The sequence below is a fragment of the Balaenoptera physalus genome, assembly GCF_965194825.1.
Source record: "Balaenoptera physalus genome assembly, chromosome: 2".
NCBI classification, from domain to species: Eukaryota; Metazoa; Chordata; class Mammalia; order Artiodactyla; family Balaenopteridae; genus Balaenoptera; species Balaenoptera physalus.
This window is the reverse complement of record NC_138883.1, coordinates 75,044,999-75,061,821: the sequence shown is the minus strand read 5'-3', so window position 1 is coordinate 75,061,821 and position 16,823 is coordinate 75,044,999.

Genomic DNA, 16,823 nt, shown 5'->3' with positions numbered 1-16,823 from the left:
TTTCTTAATTCAACAATATATATTGAGTGTCTACTGTATGCCTTCCAGACATCATTCCAAAAGCCGAGGATACCAAGGCAAGTAACACAAGCTTTCTGCCACTCTGGAGTTCACACTGTAGTGGGGCTTGTCGCCTAATAGAGGAACCAAATCAGACACATGTGAAAGCAAGACAAGTACTTGGTTGTAATAATTACGGGAGGGTTCGAGAAGGAAGGTACAGAGTGGAATTAGGACCTTTAGACTTCAGGATGAGCTGGGTGACGGGAGCCGGGAAAACATCTTAAAGGAGCTGAGCTGAGACTAAATATGGAAAAGTTTATTTATTTACATCACAAGGTCCCAAGTCAGCAACAGAAGCAGAATTATAACTCTAAATAGTCCCCACTTGCCTCTATGCTGTTTTGCTTCACAGCTGCTCCATTCAGTGTCAAACAGCTGGGTAAGTGAGTCGCAGATGGAACACTGGCAACCAAAATCTTTTTAGAGACAAATGACGCTGTGATTTTCCTTGACACCCATTGAAATTCCTCACTAGTTTCCAAAAATATCTTCTGTTTGCTTTAAAACAACGAGTGTGGTCCAGACATTTCAGGAAAAACAAATCAGAGAAACAAAGTCATCCCAGCCTTCTGAGCACTCTGAGTCCAGATCAGTCAGACGGAGAAGAGCCACTTACTTACTGAAGGCCATCCTGGGACACCAGACAGCTGAGATCCCGATCAGGGGAAATAGAAATGCAGTTTCCTCTCTCTTCATTCACCTCCGTTCCTATTCTCCAGTTGCTTGTCCAACCAGCCAGTGTCAGAGCAGAGAAACAGAGAGCGAATACAGCAACTAGAAACAGGCAAAGAGCAGATAACTGCCATACCTAAACGGAGACCAACCATGGGCAAACGTCAGAGTCTGACTTCACTGTTACTAATGCTTAACATGAGATGGCTGAGGCTAATGAGTGAGAGATAAAGCAAGGAAAGGGCTTTTGTTCACTAAATTTATTTCCTTTTTCACCCAAAGAACTCAAAAGGGTGAGAGTAGATGTGCTCTCAAATCAAAGGCAAGGTAGGTCCTGAAACTTCCAATTATAGAGAAACTCAGAAGTTCTGGCACTCTCTCCCACTGATATTCGAGTGACACTGTGGGTATTTGATACTAAAGACTCAGAGGGGCAGAGACCATCAGAGAGAACGGCACTAGTAGCAAGTATGGGTTGATTTGATCTGACCCGGGGGTCTTTTTGCTTCTTCCAGTCCTCCTATTGTTTCTTCATCCCAGTTGGACAAAGAAGACTGGGGCTCTAGCTCATATGTGGCTTCAACCCTTAGCTGCCAGAGATGACCCTTTGCCTAAGGGCACAGAAGTTACTGACACTGCCCATTCGACTTTGACACGGCTCTATTCAGCTCATCCACTTACCTGCCCAAAGTCCTATGGACAGCCTAACATAGCTCAGCTTTCCTTCCTTCCCTCACAGGAAAGTCCTGTGCCAGGCTTGGAATGACAAGCTCTATGTCTCCCCAGGTGACTCTGGCTCAGGTAGGGAGCTCTGACTAAGTCACTAACCCATCCATGACAAAGAAACCAACTCCTGTGGTGACCTACCAATGTGTGCCAGGCACAGGGATAAGTATTTCACGTGTGTTCTCTCATTCCAACCTCACAACATCCCTGCGAAGTAGTTACCCTATTTGCAGATGAGGAAATCAAGACTCAGAGATGTAACTTGCCCAGCTACTGGTAAGATGCAAAGCAAGATTCAAAACCCAGAGCTCTAAGACCTGCCAAGCCAGTGGCCCTTTTGCATATAGATGATGTAGGTAGTGATACCATCTAAGCACCAGTGGTGATCAGAATGTTAGCCACAAGCAATTACAAGCAGGCTCTGGTCGGGTATGAGCTATCCTGCTGCTGCAGAGAACCCCACCTCTCCTCCACACCTACATCAACGGGCAGAAGACCTGGCTTCCCCAACTTTTGGCTTGGGGAAGCCAGCAAATCCTCTCCCAGTCGCAGCCATCACTAGATGAGCAACCCACCTGCCTCCTTGAGAGTCAGGAGGACCCAGACAGAAATCCTGCTTGGACCAGCAGGTATCTGCCGAGCTCCTAATATTGACAAACTCTGTGCTGGGCACCGAGAATGCACATACAAAGATACTGTCTCCGCCCTAAAGAATTTTGAAGTCCAAAACAGAAAACAAACAAATTATCAGATAGTTATAATGGAGATGATAAGTGCCATGACCCAACAAGTTCAAGGAACGCTGGGGGACACCTCCCTTGGGTGAGGTGGGGAGGGGAGGAGAAGGAAGGTATGGTTTTTCCAGGAAGAAGGAGCAGCCAGTGCAAAAACTGGGCATACGAGGACTGTAATACATCTTCGAACCTGCAGGTTTTTTTTGTGCAGCTGAAGTACTGAGTGCAAGTGGAGAAATGGCCAAAAGTGAGACTGGAGAGGGAAGCAGATCAGGAGATTGTATGGCCATGACATAGGATCTTCACATTCCCCTAAAAGCCAAGGGGAGCAACTATAGGAGTTTCAGCAGAAGTGTGACCTGATCCCCTTTGGTCTGAAGAAAAATTAGTGTGAGGCCTGCATGGAGAATGGATGAAAAGGGGGAGAGTCTGGAAGCAGGAAGGCCTCTTGGAAGAGTAGAACTATAGGTGGCAACTGGGAAAGAATGCTCAGCCTGAGGCAGGGATGGCAGCGGCCAGAGGAGACAGACGGAAGCAGCACAGGCACTATGTAGAGGCAGAATGACCGTGACTGGCAGACTGGTTTGCTGCTGCACGCCCCTGCCCCTGCTCCGTGCAGCTCTCTCCCAGGAATGCCCTCCAGACAAAGCCCTCCGCAACTCGCCCGGCTCAGTTCAGTTACCACTTCTGAGTATCCCAGGCAGAAGCAGCTCTTTCCTCCGTGCTCTTGGAGTGCTTTGGATCTACCTTTTTTTATAGCATTTCACAGCCCTTTGTAATTGCTCTATGTCTGTCTCCCCAAAGCGCTGAGCCCTCTCAAGGCAGAACTTTACATCTTTATGTCAGAAGTTCACCTTTATGTCTCCCAAATAGTATCCGGCCTGCAATAGGTCATTAGCCCATGTTTGTCACATAAACAGCCTAAGCTGTGGCCTTGCAGGCCTGTCACTCTCGCTTTGAGGAAGTGACTAATACCCAGCCACCCTTATAATGGACAAAACTTCCCATGGGCAGACAGCAACTGATCTGGGCAGAGGCAGCCCGGGGACCAGCACACCGCAGAGACATCCCTGTGAAGCCATGGTGTGGTCTTGTGCCCTCTTCCACCTGGCCATCTGCTGGGCAGGTAAGGACAAGCCGATGGGCCTTTTACTCTTAGGGAAATGTGTGGCAGGAACAATTTGCTGGGGGCCAAGGGGGAACATTGCTGAGCATGGCTCTGATAGCCCCTCCCTGTGGAGTGGAGGGAGTTCTCCGAGGCCTCTCTAACTTTGGGCTTTCCCTTTCAGGGGTCTACCTGGATGTAATTTTGGAACCAGAGACCACAACTCTGACTGTTCTCCTTGGGGAACCTGCCACCTTCCGTTGCAGCATAACTGGAGGGGACTTGAAGAACTATCAAATGAGCTGGTATAAGAAGAATGAAAATAACTCCCTGACTTTAGTATACATACTAAGCAATAATTCTAATGAAAATGAAAGGAGTAATTTCAAAGGGAAAATTGATGCTTTAAAAAGTCAATACATACTCGACATTCAAAAAACAACAGTGAAAGATGTTGGAACTTACTACTGTGGGTCCGACATCCACAGTGCTACAGTTCTGATTCCGATCACCTCAAATCCCCAAGTCAAACCAAGGCGGCAGATCCAGTTAGAGACCATCTTTGGCTAAAATGAGCACCACGCCTGAGGTGAGACCACTTGATAACCTCAACAGTAACATCTGATAAGAGAGTCAGGAGCTGAGTTGGGGCGAGGACCTTATCTTTGTAGTTGGTGGAGAGGGGCGTTCTTTATCAGCCAAGGTGGGCAGGAAAGTCTGTTAGGGTTTGTGCAGGGAGACCAAGGGGACTCCGCTCCTATCTCTCACAGACTCCTGAAAAAAGATTGAAGAAAAAACAGCCTTCAATACTGAGAAGATCCTCTCATTGTGGAGAGGCTGAAATGGACAAGTTTCTACAATAGGGAGTGCTGTAGCTCATTCCAGAGTCTTTATCGTGAAACCATTCATGTACGTAAACTAGATAAAGCAAGTATGGGTTTCCATTACCATCCTAATCAAAATTTCCAAAGGTATTAGAGATACCATTAACTCCTAGTCTGTGATGAAGGATGACTAGAATCATTTTCTGAAATGCTCCCATAACTATTTCAGGTACTGAATGTTTTATATCCTTCCTTACTGACAGAGGAGCCCTGGGGACCCATGGGGATGGCAGGGAGGGATAACGCACAGGCTTGCATTATGTCGGTTGGCAAGAGAGATTTTGGAGACAAATATCTGTGGCTGTGTGGGATTTCTGAGATGGTCATAAATCAACTGAATTTAAAAAATAGATCCCCAAGTCCCAAGTTGAAGTGGGGGAGCCTAAGGTATCTGGGACCACAGGGAGCCAAGGTCTGGAGGCACCACTGAGCAGACTGATGGGCAGGAGGGCTTAAGGATACAAACATTTAATAATCATCAAGGGAGTGCTTTCATCCTGTTGGCACTAGTAGCCAACTCTTTGTTTTTCAGCTCAAGTATCTATCTGTCTGGAATCCTCTGTTCACATAAGGTTAAAAATCAGACATTAGGATACAGAGTAGATGTGAATGTGAGAACTACAGCTCTCCTGATGGCTTCTACCCAATATTCCTGCAATGCACTATTACCTTCATCACACATTTATTTATAGGGCACTTATTGTGTTTATAATATTGGGATAGGTCATAGGAATAGAAAGAGTTCTAGGTCAACTTCTGTTTTAAGTTCTATTCTCATCGATGGGATTACAATTTATTTTAAAAGACAGCGTTAGACATTACAACTAGAGATTACAAATGAATTTAAAAATACCAGCAAGTATAGACAGTCTAACAATGAGTGCTGCCGACTTCACATGCAGTGTTCTAGGAGTTCATGAAAAGACAATCACTATGAGAAAAGTCTCCTACAACAGCTAAGGCTTAAAGAGGTGGGCCTTGGATAAGTGGGAAGGAGGAGGAAGGGTATTTCAAGGTGGGTGTACTAGTTATCTGTTGTTATATAATAAATAACCGCAACATTGAAAAGCTTGAAACATTTATTATCTCACAGTCTCTATGGGTCAAGAATCCAGGTGTGTCTTAGCTGGGTCCTCTGGCTCAGGGCCTCTCATAAGGCTGCAGGCATCTCAAGCATCTGTTGGAAGAAGATCCACTTCCAAGCTCACTCATGTGGATGCCGGCCAGCCTTGAGTTCTCACATAGACATCTCCACAGGGTTCATCACAGCCTGGTGCTTACTTCCCTACAGAAAGGGCTTTGAGGGAGAGAGCGCATCCAAGATGGAAGGCACAGTCTTTTGGTAACCTAATCGCTTCTGCCATATTCTATTCAGTAGAAATGAGTCAATAAATGCAGTCTACACTCAAGGGGAGAAAATTACATGAGAGCATGAATACCAGGAGGTAGGACTCATTGGGAGCCATCTTAGAGGCTGCCTACCACCGGGGATTAATGCAGTAGAGCAGGGAAAGAAAGAGCTCAGAAACTCTGGTTGAGACCAACTTGTTTAGACACTCCTGGCTACAAGGCTAAAGAGATTTGATTTTATCTTATAAGCCAGTTTTTCTCAAACTTTATTATTCACGCAAAGCACTAAGAGAGATTGTTTCCAATCAGATTCTTGAGCCCAGGCTACAAAGATTCTAATTCAGTCTATCTGGGGGCAGGCCCAAAAACATGTTTTTATAAGAAGGACCCCAGGCGATTATGATGCAGTGGTCCGAGGACATGTTTGAGAAATTCTGCTATAAGCAGAAAAAGAACTGTTGGTTTTTTAGTACAAGGAAGATGTCCCTGAGGTCTCCTGCCCTGGCTACAGAGAAATTGGCATTAGATGTGATCAAGGAATCTCTTGAACAAAGGCTCTTAATTCCAGCTGCATATTTGAATTACGTGGGGAAACTCTGAAAATACCAATGTCTGGAATATATCCCCAGAGATTTTGATTGAATTGGTGTGGGCATGGAGCTCTGACTTCCCAGGTAATTCAGCCTCCCTCCGCTACCCCATCCTCTTCCCCTCTCAGGTCTAAGACCTTGCCGTTCCAAATGTGGTCTCTGGACCAACATCATCAGCATCACCTAGAGGTTTGTCAGAATGCAGAATCTCGGGTACCACCCTAGATCTACTGAATCAGAATCTGCATTTTATTAAGATTCCCTAGATGAGTTACATGCATATTAAAGTTTGAGAACCACTGGTCTAGGAACCCATCATTATTGAAAAATTTCATGGAGGTGGAGAAATATAAATCAGTTGTCTGCAAATGTCACCCAAGAACCTATATTTGTAAAAAGCTCCTTGGGACTTCCCTGGTGGCAAAGTAGTTAAGAATCCGCCTGCCAATGCAGTGGACACAGGTTTGATCCCTGGTCTGGGAAGATCCCACATGCCGCGGAGCAGCTAAGCCCCTGTGCCACAACTACTGAAGCCCATGTGCCACAACTACTGAAGCCCATGCCCCTAGAGATCGTGCTCCTCAACAAGAGAAGCCACCGCAATGAGAAGCCTGTGCACTGCAACGAAGAGTAGCCCCCGCTCAGTGCAACTAGAGGAAACCCACATGCAACAATGAAGACCCAATGCAGCCAAAAATAGATAAATAACTTTAAATAAATAAATAAATAAATAAAGCTCCTGAAGGGGCTCTGATGTACAGCCAGGTGTGAGACTCACAATAAGCAATCAGTCATCCCCAAATCAGGTTACAGATTATTTGTGTTACTGATATAATAAATAGTCTCATTGAGGTGCTATTGTGTCCTTGTATGTTCCTTGGAAGGAGGCATCACATAAATTCTAGGTATGTCCATTTCTCATTCATCCACAAGCAGATTAGGAAATGAATTAATATTTATTGAGTCAGTGTACTCTTTACCACACCATGACGACCTTCCTGGATTATCCACTGCAACCCTTGTGCTACACACCTTCAACTCAAGATCAAAAAAACCATGAATCATTAGTGTCTGATTAAGTCTGATTGGGAAGAAAAGGGACAGGAGATAAAAGTGTGTTCCTCTAGTTGTCAATTCCTCCCGCAGAATGGATGAGAGCATGAAGTTCTGGCCCATATTGGGCTGAGGCCACTCAGAACCTGAGATGGGCACGGGGTAAGCATGGAAAACAGAGCCTGGAGGCAATGAAGAGGGACATTTGGGGGGAAAGCAACCAGACTGCCGCATAACAATCTGAGAGAGTCTGAGCACAAAACAATGAAAAAAGAAACCATGACCTTTTTTTTTTTTTTCTTAGTTTCCATATATATGTGTTAGCATACGGTATTTGTTTTTCTCTTTCTGACTTACTTCACTCTGTATGACAGATTCTAGGTCCATCCACCTCACTACAAACTACAAATAACTCAGTTTCATTTCTTTTTATGGCTGAGTAATATTCCATTGTATATATGTGCCACATCTTCTTTATCCATTCATCCAATGATGGACACTTAGGTTGCTTCCATGTCCTGGCTATTGTAAATAGAGCTGCAATGAACATTTTGGTACATGACTCTTTTTGAATTATGGTTTTCTCAGGGTATATGCCCAGTAGTGGGATTGCTGGGTCGTATGGTAGTTCTATTTTTACTTTTTTAAGGAACCTCCATACTGTTCTCCATAGTGGCTGTATCAATTTACATTCCCACCAACAGTGCAAGAGGGTTCCCTTTTCTCCACACCCTCTCCAGCATTTATTGTTTCTAGATTTTTTGATGAGGGCCATTCTGATCAGCATGAGATGATATCTCATTGTAGTTCTGATTTGCATTTCTCTAATGATTAATGATGTTGAGCATTCTTTCATGTGTTTGTTGGCAATCTGTATATCTTCTTTGGAGAAATGTCTATTTAGGTCTTCTGCCCATATGTATACGTATAACTGATTCACTTCGTTATAAAGCAGAAACTAACACACCATTGTAAAGCAATTATACTCCAATAAAGATGTTAAAAAAAAAAAACCAAACAAGAATTAAAATTAAATACCTGGAGAAATTCCCTGAGCGTACCAGGAGGTAGATGAGAAAGTCTTTTACATAATACATGAAGCCTCAGACTTGGGTGGAGATGGGGCCACCAAAGGTTCTAGTATAGTGTGGACATGGACCAAGTGTTTCTGCAGAAATCCCAGAGCCACATGAATGACATAAAAGTCAGTGAATATTTTTGTATTGTCCTTGTTCTTCCCCATTGCATTTGTAAAGGTAATTGAGGGTTGATGAAATTCATATTATTGTTCTTCCCATTATCCTCCTTTCTGTGATTTTTATTCAGCATGAAAAGGGCTCACTTGAAAGAGTTCAGAGCAGTGGAGAGAATTCCGAGAGTGTCTGCCCATCTTCTGAAAAAGTCTTTGAGGTCAACTGTCAGGGCATGGCAATAAGCATGACACTTCCACCAGGCTCCCAAGCAAAGGAGTCCCTAGGCATCCTGTGTGGCTAGAAATGGGAGATATGATTGTTCAAAGGGAGCAAGAAGGTACCTTGTGTCCAGGAACAGTGCCATCAATCAGCTGCACTTAGAAACAAGTCATTCAGCATCGTGTTACCATGGTAAGGAGTGAGAGGCAAGAGAAAAGAAGGGAATCAGAGTACACTTCTTCCTCTGTATCAAACCAAGGAAGAGAATGTCGTTTCTATCATAAGGTGTCACAACCTTGAAGAAATAACTCATTACAGCATCCTGAAAGTGCCCAGGGAGGATACAGGAAGGGTCCAAGTAAGGAAGTGGACTCAAGGAAATCCAAGTTGTGACCTTCATTCTGAACAATTAAGAGTTTAAACAGAAAATTAGAGTCATTGAATTCGAAACCAGAAGGGATCTTAAAGGTCAAGCAGGAATCCCTCCATTCAATTTACATGTTCATTAAATATTGATTGAATAAATGATCGTTCAGTCTCAAGTATTTTCAATGATAGTTCTGATATTAAAAAATCACTTTTTATACCAGATCGAAGTCTGCTTCCCTGTAACTTCACATGTTGGTGTTTGTTATGCATTCTGGAGCAACACAGACTAAGTTCTACCCTTATATTTTTTAAATATTTGAAGACAGCTATCATATTCAACCTCCAAGCCCTCATTTCTTTATACCAAATATCCTCAACCATTCCTCATGACTGTCTCATAATTTTGAACTCCTTCAAGAAAAGAATCCAAGTTCAATATACTTTTCTGTTCCATACAATTCTCAATACTGTGACTAGCATATAGCAGATAGTTAATAACTCTGAGTTGAATACAAATACATGAATATCTGTGTATCCACTTGATTGTTTACCATATCCACTTAAATGCTTCAAAGTTACTTCAGCTCAACTCCAAGACTTAAGTCAAAACCTTCCTTTTAAATATGATCCTTTCCCAAGGTTTCCTATCTTATATATCACTTCAAATCCATGCACTCCTCTCCATCCTCCACCACTAACACCTTGGTCCAAACTACCATGTTCTCCTTTGAATCATTTCATTAGCTTTTTGAATGAGCTAGCTGGTCTCTAGGACCTTCCAATACATTCCTCCCCACATTAGCCAAAATGATCTTCAAAATACAATTATGATCATGTCATACCGCTGATTAAAAATCCTTCAGTGACTTCCCATTGCTTATAAGCAAAAGACAAATCCTTAAAGTGGCCTCTAAGACCCTGCACAGTCTGACCTCTTCTCACCTCCACTGCCAATACCTCTCACCCCTCTCTCCCTCATTTCCCAAGTTCCTGTCAAACAGGCCTTCTTCCAGTTGCTTAAATGCACCAGGTACCCTCCCACCTCAGGGCCTTTGTACATACTGTTCCCTCCCTATGGAATACTTCTTCTGTTTCCTCATCACTTATTTAACTCCTACTCATCTTTTGGATCAAAGTTTACACATCAATTCTTCATAGATGTCTTGAGATATCCCAGCAGGTTCAGATTTGGGGTTTTAAGTATACATTTATATTTCAGTTTGTAATATATTTCATTAATTTGATTAATGTCTAGTTTCTCATTAGTTTGTAAGCTCTGAGAGACCAAGGACTCTATCTGCTTTTACTTATCTTAAACCTGACAAATTGCATAAATATATTTCTCTGAATGATTGAATGACTCTCCTAGATTCCAGAATTTTCCAGAATCTGGTGATCATCCCTGACTCTGGGCTGCAGCTGGGTCCCAAGCCTTGCTATATTCTCACTTTTAAGTGGTCTTGAAGACTCTAGAGTCACCCTGAGCTGGAGATCAAATGTTCTCAGAGACCAGTGATTTCCACCCATTCTCTAGCTGTCTGACATACTCAAGAGCCCATTTAGGGGCACACAGGACAACTGAGAGGGTCAAAGGATCCTCTGTAGATTTGAGCCAGTTCCCACATAGGGACCTGGCACAGGTAAGCAAAACCTGCCCAGAGAAACTGGCCAGCTATGAGGAAATCAGAGGGATCAATATGATGATTATTTTCTCAGTGACTCCTGGCTGGGCTTATGATGAGCCCTTTTGGTGTTTTGGATTTTGGGTGGGTATTTTCAGTAGCTATATTATTAAAATACACAAGTTTATAATTATGGGGATAGATACCCTCATCCCTCAAATATGTACTGAGCACGTACAATATTCCTGGTGGTGTGCCACATGCTGAGCTATAGAAACCACCAAGGCTCAATTCCTGTCCTCAAGGTGCTCTTTCTAGTGATAGAAACAGACAAGGAAACAGAGACATTAACAGACGAAAGAGTGCACAGCTGTGAGAACATAGAGATGGAAGTGATGGCCTAGAGCTGGGGACGGCTCCCCTTAGGAAGTGATGTGAGCTCCTAACAGAGAAAACACTTGCTTCCCTGGGATAATATATGCTTGGAGGCTCCTGAAGATGACCCAGGAAGGAAGATGAGAATCCTTGATAGTTAAATACACACATGCGCATGCACACACATACACACACACACATTTGGCTATATGATGTCTTCAATTTAAACAAACAAACATACTGAAAACAGAAAAATACTGAGCCTAGACTAAACAAATTAGTCTTTTTGTGGGGAAACTAATGTCTATCAGAGATTTCACTGGGGCTCTTTAACCACAGATGTAGCAAATTCCCTGTCAAACACAGCTTAGAGATTTCCAAAGTGCCACTATTGTGCGCACCACAAAATAGACCAGGTAAATGGGAGTGGTATCAGTTTAGGAGATAAAGAATTAAGAAGAGCAAAGAGGAAGGGGAGAGGGAAAGAAGAACATTATTTCCTAGGATAATGGTCACTCCCTTTAATTTTTGGTTCTTATTAAAGAGCCCTCCCAAACCTCTGGGAGTTTCCAGAATTTGGTGCTGTGGGGCACTGACCTCTTCCCATCCTGCTAATGGGAACTGTGAGGAAATCTGAAGAGACAATTAAGAAAGTAATGTGCTCTACAGGGAGGCAAGTAGTGCCAGTGGGACTGGTTATCAACTTCCACTTCTGTGTGTCCTTTGATTTCATTCAGCTTGAAATATTGAGATTTCTTCTCGGATATGCCAGCATCTACAGTCTTCACTAAGTCTACAAATCTTTATCTAAGCTGATGTAGTTTTCTCATTTCATGAAGTTGTTTTTCATCAGAACAAAAGTACAACTTTTTTCCTGTGAAGTGTAAAAAATTCAGCTGCAAACTAAGCCATTCTGTTTTCTGCTTCTCCTCCAGGGTTGTATCTCTTCTGGGAGCTCTGGAAAGAAACTGTCATGTTTATAGCAGCCTTCCATATTTCCCTCTTTGTATTAGTCAACTCTGCTGCAGTAACAAACAGCACCGATATCTCAATAGCTTAAACAACGAGCATTTACTTTTTGCTCCTGCTTTTACTACAAGTTGATGGCTACAAGGTGTCTGCTAAGTTCTGCTCTCTGTGTCTTCCCATTCCAGAAACCAGACTGAAAGATAACTCACTATTTGGGACACACTGTTCTCATGACAGAGGAAGAAGAACAAGAGAGCTGCTGATAGAAACTCGGAGTGCTCCTTAGAGCATCTGCTCAGACATGGCATACATCATGTCCACCCACATTCACTGACCAAAGCCTTTCCATGACCACGCTCAAAATCAGCTGGGCAGGGACTCATGCCCCTCCCACAGAAGACACCGGCAGGACATGAAGGAGTGGCAGGGATTGATAATCCTCTCATATAAAAGGGAGGATCAAATACTTGAGAATAATAATGATACAACCTGTCATTCTCTTTTGACTCCACCCATGTAATTTGTATACAACATGGAGAGTTTCTCCCTATGTCAACTAAAAAGGAATTTGATATGATTTTTTTTCTTCTTAGAAAAACTCAGAGGTGACACTTGCCAAATTGTTCTTCATAATGTCACTGTCCCTTAAGATATTAACAGTTATTAAGCAATTAAAAAGGATTCCATGGTCAAATAAGTTTGGCAAATGCTCTACCTTAATAGATCTCTCTTAATATTCACAATTCTTTATTAGCATATTACGTGCTCTGAGAGCTCCTGCTGTAAATATACCTACTTAGCCCAGAATCGTGTTCAGAGAATTCTTTCTATAATGGCACAACCATTAATATCTCATGAGATTCTAGTGGCTAACACTGCTCTCAAGGATTATGATTCTTTTTCCGTGGTTGCTGGGATACTTCCTTTATGCTCCTCCTAATTTATAAACCCCTTGTGGGCAGGAATTCTTCGTCTGTTTCATCTTCAGTTTCCACAGGGTGTTGCATGTTTAGTATATGAATCACCCAACGGATTCTTGCTGTTTTCTTGTTCTTGTGCATCCAGATTGGAAGACACCTAATGATGATGAGAGGAGGTATGCATGAGGCCAGCGGGTCTGTACAGGCCTTCAAAAGGAGGCTTGCATTTTTGCTAAGATCACACTCCATGTTAGGAATCTGAAGATGCTATTCAGACACTATTTTTTGCCTACTTAATTAAGTACAAACTTCTCAGACTGGCTTTAATTCTTCCTTCCTTAATGAAACAAATATATCTTGAGTCCTACTCTGTGCCAAGTACTACGCCAGACACTGAGTACATGTGTGAGCAAGATAAACAGGGGGCCTGCCCTCCTTAAGCTAAGAGGAGACAGACATAAAACAAACACAGGAATAAATAGTTGACGATTATACAACCTCTCAGCAGTGTACTGCACCACTGACCACCCATTCCTTCTTGAAATGCTTTTCCATGCTTAGCTTCTGAGATGCTATTCTTTACTAATTTTCCTGTACATCACTGGCCTCTCCTTCTCAGTCCCCTTGCTGGCTCTTCTTCTATCTAGCTTCTAAATATAGAGCACCCAGGACCCTTGCCTAGGTCCCTTTTCCCTTCTGTATCTTCTCCTAGGTGATCTCATTCATGCTCACAGAGTTGAATCCCACATATGTGCTCAGGACTCCCAAATTTATATCTCCAATGCAAAACTCGCCTCTGAGGATATGATCTCTCCCCAAGTGAACCACGTTAGCACTTACCTCTCTCTTTTTTTTTTTTTAATTTATTTTTTTCTCTGCACTTACCTCTCTTGAGTCATTTCATGTTTTCTCTCTTTTCCCATGATTGTTTGGATACCTCCTTTATGCTCCTCCTAATTTATAAACCCCTGGAGGGCAGGAATTCTTAGTCTGTTTCATCTTCAGTTTCCACAGGGTGTTGCATAGTAAGTGTTTAATATATGATTATTGAATTTGATGTGTGAACTGAATTTCTGCTTTAAGGATCACTGAGACACAGATGGTAATGAATATTTTATTTAAAGAAATAATGCCTCATCCTTCTGTATTTCCAAATGAACAACCTCAGATGAGAGAACACAGCTACATACTTTGACATGAGGTGAATACTTAAATTTAAAAATGCTAAATGGAGCCAGTATCATCCCTTGTGGTCACAGGAGCTGCCGCAAAGGTTTTATTAATTGCCTACATTCCCACACCCCAGCTGGCAAGGCTGGTATGTCAGAGCCATGGGCCACCTACTCTTCACAATAGTGCCCACTTGTATCTACTTTAAAATAAAAAGACAAAAGAAAAGGACAAGGGTTTGCCTAAAACCCTCCCACCCAACCATAACAAGGATTCAACCACATAATGCTGGTTCCTTGATTTAGAGTCAGGGCCAAAGAAGAGGGCAAAAGAGGAAGACTCCCTGGATTACAGAAAGATGTTTCGCCAGCTGCTCTAATAATAGCCTGTGGGCACTGCACCTCTGCTCCTTCATCTGAATTTTGATCCTGTTCCTTTCCAAGCTTCCCCCAACGCCTCTTGGAAACTAAAGATTGTCTAGAGAAAAGCTAAAAGCCTTTTTGTACTTGATGATCTGCCTAAGTGGGTCGGGGGCCGCAATGACCACACAGGGAGGCCCTGATTGTAATGTGGACGCGGGCCCCATGGCCCTTTGGTGAGTGTACACAGAGGCTGCTTTTCCTCATCTTGGCTGCCCTAAAAAACATTGTCATTGGCCTCCACGTGCTTGAAGTTTAGGGTTTAGTCATTCAAAACAAGAGGAAAATTGTCTGGATTATATCTCTTCCCTAAAAATAAACATTTTCAACTGCTGTGGCATTTAGACTCTATTTTCTTTTCCTGCTAGTTTCCCTTCCCTATCACACTTCCCTGGATAAACACAGACTGTGCTATAATATTTATTAACAAAGGGTTCTCTGGGCCAATGGCGGTTGTAGGAATTCTGCTGGGTATTTAGTGCACTGTCTAGCTGAGTCCCCAACCACGGTGTGAGTCAACGCAAGTGCAGCAGATCGTGAGTAGAGGCAACAGTTCTCCTCCCAGCACGCTGCAGCCTCTGGGTCACCAATTGGGACTTGAGCTGGCATGCTTAAAAATAAGGTTTCCTGACAGAGACAGATGATTGTCAGCTGAGTCTTGCAAAAATCCCCTTTCCCTGTGCTCTTCCAGCCCATCTTCTTGGCATGTGCCCTTCCCTCTGCATCTTTTGTTGTCCTGCATCCCTGATTTCTCGCTGCAGACTGGACACTGACGTCAGTTTAGATTGATACTGTGGGCGCTGTCATGGACCTCAGTTTCACTCAGGATGTTACTTCCAGCTGATCGATGCTGAGGTTCTTCATCACGCGGGGCTACCTTGCCGCCCATGGTACTTCCTTCACGCTCCTTTGGTAACTTCCCCGTTCACAGTCACTACTCAGTCATGCATGTGTGCGAGCTCTCAGACTACTTGGCAATTGAAGCCCTGCCAATTGGATAGCTTGTATTTCTATTCAGTAATCTTTTCATTCACTCATACTAAGTGTTCATTACGCAGCTCAGTGTTAACAGCCCTTTAACTTGTCACATCCCTGATGAATAGAACGGCACCTGCATTCTAAACTAGGCTTTAAAACAGCAGCACCATGGTGACCATAAAACAACCATTCATGACTATGGTATCTCAAGCCGTGGTGAATATGATGGATAATATTTTATGTACCCCAGTCGTTGGCCCTTTCCACCAAAGACGCGCCACAAACCCCGCATAACCAATTTGAATGTCAGAGATACACAGAGTATGGCAACGGGGCAGCAGCAGATCCAGAGTGAGTGACGTTCCTGGGACATGACAACGGCACTGGGTTATGGTGGCCCAGGATGCTGTAGGACCAACATCCACTCAGATACTAACTTTCCCACTTCATTGGTTTCGGAAGTCTCTTTTTCCAGCCCCCAAAGCTACCTCATGGTCACTTTTTTTTAATCTACACAGCTGCCTTCCCCAAAGTGCTTCCTTGTTTCTCTTCCACTGTTTCTTAATCTCTATATCTTTAGAGCTGACCTCATGTTTTAGCATTTTTTCAGCCTCGTTCCTTTTTTCCTCTCAATCTGTGATAAAACAAAGCAAAAGTAGTAGGTATGTTAGTTCAGAGCCCAAGACATAGGAGATACCTCTGGAACTGTGTCTGGGCTGGAAGGCCAACCAGAAAAAGCAAGGATGACCAAGTTTTTGTTGGTGGCTGTGGAATTTCCCTACGGTTCTGGGAGAGCCCAATTCTGTCACCACCTTGTACCCTGGGAAACACCTGGCAGGTTAGAAGGTGTAAGATGTATAAGGTAAGATCTTAATTCCACAGCTATATGGTGCCAGAGCTACAGAATTTGAGCTCCCTAAAAGCATGGAAGCATGGACATTCTACTTTTTCATAAGCTTCCATCACCAAAGGAGAAAAAAAAAGCATTTATCTTCTCCCTGTCTCTTGCCTGTCCCCCAGCCCTACTGCCAACCAAGAACCTTGAACAGAATATTTTTCTCCCTTTCAGAGGAGGAGAGTAGGGAGTGCTTTTTCTTATGTGCAGAGAAATATTACAAAGGGGGAGGGGCTTCTATTCCGGTCCTTTAAAACTAATAACCTCTGGGCCCAATCCAAGTTTTCCCATCATTTTCCTCTCTATTGGATATTGTTGGATGGAAGTACAAAATTACCGTTATTTGGGGTTTGTTTTTTTATAAATAGACTACTATCAGCAAAGGCATAAGGTTAGTCTCTTATCAGCATGAACAGCTCTGTTCTGGCCTCTCCATGTTCTACCTGAGGACTGCCAGCACCCCACGGTTATTCCAGCAAGTGGGGGAAAATCAAAGAGGAGTTCCAGAGATGGCAAT